This window comes from Triticum dicoccoides, chromosome 2B (assembly GCF_002162155.2).
Source record: "Triticum dicoccoides isolate Atlit2015 ecotype Zavitan chromosome 2B, WEW_v2.0, whole genome shotgun sequence".
NCBI lineage: Eukaryota > Viridiplantae > Streptophyta > Magnoliopsida > Poales > Poaceae > Triticum > Triticum dicoccoides.
Window position 1 is genome coordinate 108,165,945 of NC_041383.1, and position 11,636 is coordinate 108,177,580.

Here is an 11,636-nt window from a genome sequence, read left to right on the forward strand (position 1 = left end):
TCGCTCCATTGTTCCAGAGAATGGAGTCTTAGTCCTCTTTCCCACGAGGCATGGTTCGCAAGCATCAAGTGATTCATAATCAAATGATTCCAAAAGTCCATCAACATGGAGTTTCTTCATGCGCTTTACACCAACATGACCTAAACGGCAGTGCCACAAATAAGTTGCACTATCATTATTAACTTTGCATCTTTTGGCTTCAATATTATGAATATGTGTATAAACACGGTCGAGATTCAACAAACCATTCACATTGGGTGTATGATCATTGAAGGTTTTATTCATGTAAACAGAACAACAATTATTCTGTGATTTAAATGAATAACCATATTGCAATAAACATGATCTAATCATATTCATACTCAATGCAAACACAAAATAACATTTATTTTGGTTCCACACTAATCCCAAATGTAGAGGGAGTACGCGATGGTGATCTTATCAAACTTGGAATCAATTCCGACACACATCGTCACCTCGTCCTTAACTAGTCTCTGTTTATCTTGCAACTCCTATTTTGAGTTACTACTCTTAGCAACTGAACCAATATCAAATACTGAGGGGTCGCTATAAACACTAGTAAAGTACACATCAATAACAAGTATATCAAATATACCTTTGTTCACTTTGCCATCCTTCTTATCCGCCAAGTATCTAGGGCAGGTCCACTTCTAGTGACCATTTCCTTTGCAGTAGAAGCACTCAGTTTCAGTCCTGGGTCTAGCTTTGGGCTTTTTCATGGGAGTGGCAACTTGCTTGCCATTCTTCTTGAAGTTTCCTTTCTTTCCATTGCCCTTTTACTTGAAACTAGTGGTCTTGCCAACCATCAACACTTGATACTCTTTCTCAATTTCTACCTTCGTCGATTTCAGCATTGCGAAGAGCTCGGGAATCATTTTCGTCATCCCTTGCACATTATAGTTCATCACGATGTTCTAGTAACTTGGTGATAGTGACTAGAGAACTGTCAATCACTATCTTATCTGGAAGATTAACTCCCACTTGATTCAAGCAATTGTAGTATCCAGACATCCTGAGCACATGCTCACTAGCTGAGCAATTCTCCTCCATCTTGTAGGCAAAATACTTGTTAGAGCTCTCATACCTCTCGACTCGGGCATGAGTCTGAAATGCCAATTTCAGCTCTTGGAACATCTTATATGCTTCGTGGCGTTCAAAATGTTTTTGAAGCCCCGGTTCTAAGCCGTAAAGAATGGCGCACTAAACTATCAAGTAGTCATCATATCGAGCTTGTCAAACATTCATAACGTCTGCATCTGCTCCTCCAATTGGTCTATCACCAAGCGGCGCATCAAGGACATAATTCTTCTGTGCAACAATGAGGATAATCCTCAAATCATGGACCTAGTCCGCATCATTGCTAGTATCATCTTTCAACTTATTTTTCTCTAAGAGTATATCAAAAATTTAAACAGGGGAGCTATACGCGAGCTATTGATCTATAACATAGATATGCAAAAACTATGAGGACTAGGTTCATGATAAATTAAAGTTCAATTAATCATATTACTTAAGAACTCCCACTTAGATAGACATCCCTCTAGTCATCTAAATGATCACGTGATCCATATCAACTAAACAATGTACGATCATCACATGAGATGGAGTAGTTTTCAATGGTGAACATCACTATGTTGATCATATCTACTATATGATTCACGTTCGACCTTTCGGTCTCAGTGCTCCGAGGCCATATCTGCATATGCTAGGCTCGTCAAGTTTAACCCGAGTATTCTGCGTGTGCAAAACTGGCTTGCACCCATTGCATGTGAACGTAGAGTTTATCACACCCAACCATCACGTGGTGTCTCAGCACGACGAACTGTCACAACGGTGCATACTCAAGGAGAACACTTATACCTTGAAATTTAGTGAGGGATCATCTTATAATGCTACCGCGGTACTAAGCAAAATAAGATGCATAAAAGATAAACATCACATGCAATCAAAATATGTGACATGATATAGCCATCATCATCTTGTGCCTTTGATCTTCATCTCCAAAGTACCGTCATGATCTCCATCGTCACCGGCATGACACCATGATCTCCATCATCTTGATCTCTATCAATGTGTCATCACATGGTCGTCTCACCAACTATTGCTTTTGCAACTATTGCTATCACATAGCGATAAAGTAAAGTATTTATATGGTGCTTGCAGCTTATGCAATAAATAGACAACCATAAGGCTCCTGCCAGTTGCCGATAACTTTAACAAAACATAATCATCCCATACAACAAATTATATCACATCATGTCTTGACCATATCACATCACAACATGCCCTATAAAAACAAGTTAGACGTCCTCTACTTTGTTGTTGGAAGTTTTACGTGGCTGCTACGGGCTTTAGCAAGAACTGTTCTTACCTATGCATCAAAACAACAACGATTTTTTGTCAAGTTTGTTGTTTTAACCTTCAACAAGGACCGAGCGTAGTCACACTCGATTCAACTAAAGTTGGAGAAACAGACACCCACCAGCCACCTGTGTGCAAAGCACAGCGGTAGAACTAGTCTCATGAATGCGGTCATGTAATGTTGGTCTGGGCCGCTTCATCCAACAATACTGCCGAATAAAAGTATGACATGCTGGTAAGCAGTATGACTATTATCACCCACAACTCTTTGTGTTCTACTCGTGCATAAAACATCTACGCATAAACCTGGCTCGGATGCTATTGTTGGGGAACGTTGTATTTCAAAAAAAAAAATCCTACGATCACGCAAGATCTATCTAGGAGAAGCATAGCAACGAGCGGGGAGAGTGTGTCCACGTACCCTCGTAGACCGAAAGTGGAAGCGTAAGTAACGCGGTTGATGTAGTCGAATGTCTTCGCGATCCAACCGATCAAGCACCAAATGCATGGCACCTCCGCGATCTACACACGTACAACTCGATGACGTCCCTCGAACTCTTGATCCAGCTGAGGCCGAGGGAGAGTTTCGTCAGCACGACGGTGTGGTGACGGTGATGATGATGTTACCAGCGCAGGGCTTTGCCTAAGCACTGCAATGGTATGACCGAGGTGTGTTTCTGTGGAGGGGGGCACCGCACACGGCTAAAACAATTGTCAACTTGTGTGTTCTAGGGTGCCCCCTGCCCCCGTATATATAGGAGAAAGTGGGAGGCCGGCCAACCCTCCCACTCCTAGTAGGAGTTGGATCCCCCCTTTCCTAGTCCTACTAGGAGAAGAAGGAAGGAGAGGGGAAGGAGAAGGAAGGAGGGGGCGCCGCCGCTCCCGCTAGTCCAATTCGGACTAGGCCATGGGGGGGGGGGCGGCCAGCCCTTGGCTGCTCCCTCTCTCTCCCTTAAGGCCCAATAAGGCCCATAACTTCCCTGGTGGTTCCGATAACCCTTCTGGCACTCCGATATTTATCCGATGACCCTCGGAACTATTCTGGTGTCCGAATATAGTAATCCAATATATCAATATTTATGTCTCGATGATTTCGAGACTCCTCGTCATGTCTGTGATCTCATCCGGGACTCCGAACTACCTTTGGTACATCAAAACACATAAACTTATAATACCAATCTATTGGGGAACGTAGCAATAATTTTAAAAAAAATCTACGCATCACCAAGATCAATCTATGGAGATTCTAGCAACAAGAGAGGGATAGGATGAGCATCTTCATACCTTTGAAGATCGCTAAGAGGAAGCGTCACTAGAACGCGGATGAGGGAGTCGTACTCGTGGCGATTCAAATTGCGGAAGATCCGATCTAACGCCGAACGGACGGCGCCTCTGCGTTCAACACACATACAGCCCAGGGACGTCTCCTCCTTCTTGATCCAGCAAGGGGAGGGGAGAAGTTGAGGGAGAGTTCTGGCAGCACGACGACGTGGTGGTGGAGCTTGCAGTTCTCCAACAGGGCTTCGCCAAGCACTACTGAGGGGGAGGTCGAGTTGGAGAGGGGGAGGGCTGCGCGAGGGGCAAGGGGTGAAGCTCCCATGCGCCTCCCCACTATATATAGGGGTGGAGGGGGATGGTTTCTTTCCCTCCAAGTCCATTGGGGCGTTGGCAAAGGTGGGAGGAAAGAAATCCCATCATTTCCCTTCCCCACTGATTGTTACCCCCCTTTCTAAGGGATCTTGATCTTATCCCTTCGGGATATGATCTTATTACTTCTGAGGGAGGATCTTGGTGTGCCTTGACCAGGGGTGTGGGGCCTTGCCCCCACTACCCATGTTCATGTGGGTCCCCCCATGCAGGTGGGCCCCACTCCGGAACCTTCTAGAACCTTCCCGGTACAATACCGAAAAATCCCTAACATTTTCCAGTGGCCAAAATAGGACTTCCCATATATAAATCTTTACCTTCGGACCATTCCGGGACTCCTCATGACGTCTGGGATCTCATCCAGGACTCCGAACAACATTCAGTAACTGCACACTAATTCCCATAACAACTCTAGCGTCACTGAATCTTAAGTGTGTAGACCCTACGGGTTCAGGAATCATGCAGACATGACCGAGACAGCTCTCTGGCCAATAACCAACAGCGGGATCTCGATACCCATGTTGGCTCCCACATGTTCCACGATGATCTCATCGGATGAACCACGATGTCGGGGATTCAATCAATCCCATATACAATTCCCTTTGTCAATCGGTACGTTACTTGCCTGAGATTCGATCGTCGGTATCCCAATGCCTCGTTCAATCTCGTTACCGGCTAGTCACTTTACTCATTTTGTAATGCATGATCCCGCGACTAACTACTTAGTCACATTGAGCTCATTATGATGATGCATTACCGAGTGGGACCAGAGATACCCCCCCGGCATACGGAGTGACAAATCCCAGTCTCGATTCGTGCCAACCCAATAGACACTTTCGGAGATACCTGTAGTGCACCTTTATAGCCACCCATTTACTTGTGACGTTTGGTACACCCAAAGCATTCCTACGGTATCCGGGAGTTGCACAATCTCATGGTCTAAGGAAATGATACTTGACATTAGAAAAGCTCTTAGCAAACGAACTACACGATCTTGTGCTATGCTTAGGATTGGGTCTTGTCCATCACATCATTCTCCTAATGATGTGATCCCGTTATCAATGACATCCAATGTCCATGGTCAGGAAACCATAACCATCTATTGATCAACGAGCTAGTCAACTAGAGGCTCACTAGGGATATGTCGTGGTCTATGTATTCACACATGTATTACAGTTTCCAGTTAATACAATTATAGCATGAACAATAGACAATTATCATGAACAAGGAAATACAATAATAACCATTTTATTATTGACTCTAGGGCATATTTCCAACAGTCTCCCACTTGCACTAGAGTCAATAATCTAGTTCACATCACTATGTGATTGTAATGAATCCAACACCCATGGGGTTTGATCATATCTCGTTTGTGAGAGAGGTTATTAGTCAACGGATCTGAAACCTTCAGATCCGTGTGTGCTTTACAAATCTCTATGTCATCTAGTAGATGCAGCTACCACGCGCTATTTGTAGCTATTCCAAATAACTGTTCTACTATATGAATCCAGTTTACTACTCATAGTCATCTAGATTAGTATGGAAGTTTGCATCGACGTAACCCTTTATAACAAACTCTTTTACTACCTCCATAATCGAGAAAATTCCTTAGTCCACTAGTTACTAAGGATAACTTTGACCATTGTCTTGTGATCCATTGCTGGATCACTCTTGTACCCCTTGACTGACTCACGGTAAGGTACACTTTAGGTGCGGTACACAGCATAGCATACTGTAGAGCCTACGTCTAAAGCATAGGGGACGACCTTCGTCCTTTCTCTCTCTTATGCCATGGTCAGGTCTTGAGTCTTACTCAATACTCACACCTTATAACACAACCAAGAACTCCTTCTTTGCCGATCTATTTTGAACTCCTTCAAAATCTTGTCACGGTATGTATTCACTTGAAAGTACCATTGAGCATTTTGGATCTATCCTTATAGATCTTGATGCTCAATGTTCAAGTAGCTTAATCCAGGTTTTTATTGAAAAACACCTTTCAAACAACCCTATATGCTTTCCAGAAATTCTACATCAATTCCGATCAACAATATGTCAATAACATATGCTCATCAGAAATTCTGTAGTGCTCCCACTCACTTCTTTGGAAATACAAGTTTCTCATAAACTTTGTATAAACCCAAAATCTTTGATTATCTCATCAAAGTGTATATTCCAACTCCGAGATGCTTACTCCAGTCCTAGAAGGATTGCTGGAGCTTTGCATACTTCTTAGCATCTTTTAAGATTGACAAAACCTTCTGGTTGTATCACATACAACCTTTCCTCAAGAAAATCGTCGAGGAAACAATGTTTTGACATCCTATGTGCAAGATTTCATAAATAATGCAGTAACTGCTAATGTAATTTCAACAGACTCTTAGCATCGCTACGAGTGAGAAAATCTCGTCGTAGTCAACTCCTTGAACTTGTCGGCAAGCATCTTAGCGACAAGTCGAGCTTTCTTAATGGTGACACTTACCATCATTGTCTGTCTTACTTTTAAAATCCATATGTACCCAACAACCTTACGACCATTAAGTAGTTCTTCCAAAGTCTACACTTTGTTTTCATGCATGGATCCTCTCTCAAATTTTATGGCCTCTAGCCATTTGTCGGAATTTGGGCCCACCATCGCTTCTCCATAGCTCATAGGTTCATTGTTGTCTAGCAACATGACCTCCAAGACAGGATTACCGTACAACTCTAAAGCAGTACGCATCCTTGTCGAACTACGAGGTTTGGTAGTGACTTGATCCGAAGTTTCATGATCACTATCATCAGCTTCCACTTCAACTGGTGTAGGCGCCACAGGAACAACTTCCTGTGCCCTGCTAGACACTGGTTGAAGTGATGGTTCAATAACCTCAGCAAGTCTCCACCATCCTCCCACTCAATTCTTTCAAGAGAAACTTTTTCTCGAGAAAGGACCCATTTCTAAAAATAATCACTTTTGCTTCCGGATCTGAGATAGGAGGTATAGCCAACTATTTTGGGTGTCCTATGAAGATGCATTTATCCGTTTTGGGTTCGAGCTTATCAAGATGAAACTTTTTCACATAAGCGTCTCAGCCCCAAACTTTCAAGAAACGACAGCTTAGGTTTCTCTAAACCATAGTTCATACGATGTCATATCAACGAAATTACGTGGTGCCCTATTTAAAGTGAATGTGCTTGTCTCTAATGCCTAACCCATAAATGATAGTGATAATTCGATAAGAGACATCTTGGTGTGCACCATATCCAATAGGGTGCATCTATGATGTTCGGACACACCATCACACTATGGTGTTCCAGACGGTATTAGTTGTGAAACAATTTCCACAATGTCTTAATTTTGTACCAAACTCGTAACTCAGATATTCATCTCTATGATCATATCATAGACATTTTGTCCTCTTGTCATGACGATCTTCAAGTTCACTCTGAAATTACTTGAACCTTTCAATAATTCAGACTTGTGTTTCATCAAGTAAATATACTTAGCATCTACTCAAATCATCTATGAAGTAAGAACATAACGATATCCACTGCGTGCCTCAGCACTCATTGGACTGCACACATCAAAATGTATTACTTCCAACAAGTTGCTTTCTTGTTCGATCTCACTGAAAATGAGGCGTTTCAGTCATCTTGCCCAAGTGGTATGATTTGCATGTCTCAAGTGAATCAATATCAAGTGAGTCCAAATGATCCATCTGCATGGAGTTTCTTCATGCGTACATACCAATAGACATGGTTCACATGTCTCAAACTTTTCAAAAAATGAGTGAGCCCAAAGATCCATCAACATGGATCTTCTTCATGCGTTTTATACCAATATGACTCAAATGGCAGTGCCACAAGTAGGTGGTACTATCATTACTATCTTATATCTTTTGGCATGAACATGTGTATCACTACGACCGGGATTCAATAAACCATTCATTTTAGGTGCAACACCATTGAAGGTATTATTCAAATAAATAGAGTAACCATTATTCTTCTTAAACAAATAACCGTATTGCGATAAACATAATCCAATCTTGTCTATGCTCAACGCAAACACCAAATAACAATTATTAAGGTTTAACACTAATCCCGATGGTACAGGGAGCGTGCGATGTTTGATAACATCAACCTTGGAAATACTTCCAACATATATCGTCACCTCACCTTTAGCTAGTCTCCGTTTATTTCGCAGCCTTTTATTTCGAGTTACTAACACTTAGCAACCAAACTGGTATCTATTACCCTGGTGCTACTAGGAGTACTAGTAAAGTACACATTAATATAATGTATATCCAATATACTTCTGTCGACCTTGCCAGCCTTCTCATCTACCAAGTATCTAGGGTAGTTCTGCTTCAGTGACTGTTCCCCTCATTGCAGAAGCACTTAGTCTCGGGTTTGGGTTCAACCTTGGGTTTCTTCACTAGAGCAGCAACTGATTTGTTGTTTCATGAAGTATCCCTTCTTGCCCTTGCCCTTCTTGAAACTAGTGGTTTCACTAACCATCAACAATTGATGCTCCTTCTTGATTTCTACTTTCGCGGAGTCAAACATCAAGGATCATCTATCTATCCCTGATATGTTATAGTTCATCATGAAGCTCTAGTAGCTTGGTGGCAGTGACTTTGGAGAAACATCACTATCTCATCTAGAAGATTAACTCCCACTCGATTCAAGTGATTGTCGTACTCAGACAACCTGAGCACATGCTCAACGATTGAGCTTTTCTCCCTTAGTTTGTAGGCTAAGAAACTCGTCGGAGGTCTCATACCTCTTAACGTGGGCATGAGCCTGAAATCCCAATTTCAGCCCTTTGAACATCTCATATGTTTCGCGACGTTTCAAAAATCGTCTTCGGCGCCTCAATTCTAAACCATTTATCATTATTGAACTATCACGTAGTCATCAAATCGTGTATGTTAGATGTTCGCAACATCCACAGACGGCGTTTGAGGTTCAGCACACCGAGCGGTGCATTAAGGACACAAGCCTTCTGCGCAGCAATGAGGACAATCCTCAGTTTATGGACCCAGTCCGTATAATTGCTACTATCAACTTTCAACTAAATTTTCTCTAGGAACATATTGAAAACAGTAGAACTAAAGTGCAAGTTACGACATAATTTGCAAAGACCTTTTGACTATGTTCATGATAATTAAGTTCATCTAATCAAATTATTTAATGAACTCCCACTTAGATAGACATCCCTCTAGTCATCTAAGTGATACATGATCTGAGTCAACAAGGTCGTGTTCGATCATCACGTGAGACGGACTAGTCATCATCAGTGAACATCTTCATGTTGATCGTATCTACTATACGACTCATTTTCGACCTTTCAGTCTCTTGTGTTCCAAGGCCATGTCTGTACATGCTAGGCTCGTCAAGTCAACCTAAGTGTTTCGCGTGTGTAAATCTGGCTTACATCTGTTGTGTGCGAATATTATAATCTATCACACCCGATCATCACGTGGTGCTTCAAAACAATGAACTTTCGCAATGGTGCACAGTTAGGGGGAACACTTTCTTGAAATTTTAGTGAGGGATCATCTTATTTATGCTACCGTCGTTCTAAGCAAATAAGATATAAACATGACAAAAATCACATGCAAATCATAAAGTGACATGATATGGCCAATATCATTTTGCGCCTTTGATCTTCATCTTTGAGGCGCGGCATGATCACCTTCGTCACCGGCATGACACCATGATCTCCATCATCATGATCCCCATCATCGTGTGTTCATGAAGTTGTCTCGCCAACTATTACTTCTACTACTATGGCTAACGGTTACCAATAAAGTAAAGTAATTACATGGCGTTTTCAATGACACGTAGGTCATACAATAAATTAAGACAACTCCTATGGCTCCCACTGGTTGTCATACTCATCGACATGCAAGTCGTGATTCCTATTACAAGAACATGATCAATCTCATACATCACATATATCATTCATCACATTCTTTTGGCTATATCACATCACATAGCATACCTTGCAAAAACAAGTTAGACGTCCTCTAATTGTTGTTGCATGTTTTCCATGGCTTTTATGGGTTTCTAGCAAGAACGTTTCTTACCTACGCAAAAGCCACAACGGTGATATGCCAATTGCTATTTACCCTTCATAAGGACCCTTTTCATCGAATCCGATCCGACTAAAGTGGGAGAGACTATCACCCGCTAGCCACCTTATGCAACAAGTGCATGTCAGTCGGTGGAACCTGTCTCACGTAAGCGTACGCGTAAGGTTGGTCCGGGCTGCTTCATCCCACAATGTCGCGGAACCAAGATAGGACTAGTAACGGTAAGCAAATTGAACAAACCATCGCCCACAACTACTTGTGTTCTACTCGTGCTTAGAATCTACGCATAGACCTAGCTCTGATACCACTATTGGGGAACGTAGAAATAATTTTAAAAAAATTCTACGCATCACCAAGATCAATTTATGGAGATTCTAGCAACAAGAGAGGGAGAGGATGAGCATCTTCATACCTTTGAAGATCGCTAAGCGGAAGCGTCACTAGAACGCAGATGAGGGAGTCGTACTCGCACTACTAGGAAAAGGCCTACTAATGGCGCACTGGTTTTGCCTACTAATGGCACATTACCAGTGCGCCATTAGTAGCACGCCACTAGTATTTTTTACTAATGGCACACCACTGGTGCGCCATTACTATCTCGTATACTAATGGCGCACCAAGCAGTGTGCCATTAGTGGTGCGCCATTAGTTTTGCCCACAGTGCGCCACTAGTGTCTTCTATACTAATGGCGCATCACATGGTAGTGCGCCATTAGTAATAATTTTTTTAATTTTTTTTCTTAATCTCAGGTCACTATTTCACCCATGAGATATCCAACACATATATATACAACAAGCATCCATATAACAATCATAGCCAATTCACAAGTTCCATCATATATACATACATAGCCAACACATAGTTCCATCGTTACATATTACAAAAGTTTCACATTGTTCATCCAACACCGTTATCCATCAATTCACAAAAGTTTCACATTGATACAAAATAAAAACACAAATGGAAAAGAAGCACTCCATCCACGCAAGCTTCCGTGAATTAAATCAAATCTGCAAAATGATAAACAAGAAGTTAGAAGAAGAAAAAGAAGAAGACTAGAAGAATACTAGAAGAAGAAGAACACTAGAAGAAGAATAAGAAGAATTTTGGAAAAGAATAAGAATAAGAAGAGGACTATAAGCTTATTATGTAAACTTGATCATTTTGTGCTAACATAAGTTATTTTGGAGCTAACCTATAGGAAACTAAGCATATAAGCTCTAAGTTAGTATATTAGAGCCAACTTAGGTAAAATGAAGCTAACCTATGTCATTTTGGAAAAGAAGAAGAATAAGAAAAAGACTATAAGCTTATTATGTAAACTTGATCATTTTGTGCTAACATAAGTTATTTTGGAGCTAACCTATAGGAAACTAAGCATATAAGCTCTAAGTTAGTATATTAGAGCCAACTTAGGTAAAATGAAGCTAACCTATGTCATTTTGGAAAAGAAGAAGAATAAGAAAAAGACTATAAGCTTATTATGTAAACTTGATCATTTTGTGCTAACATAAGTTATTTTGGAGCTA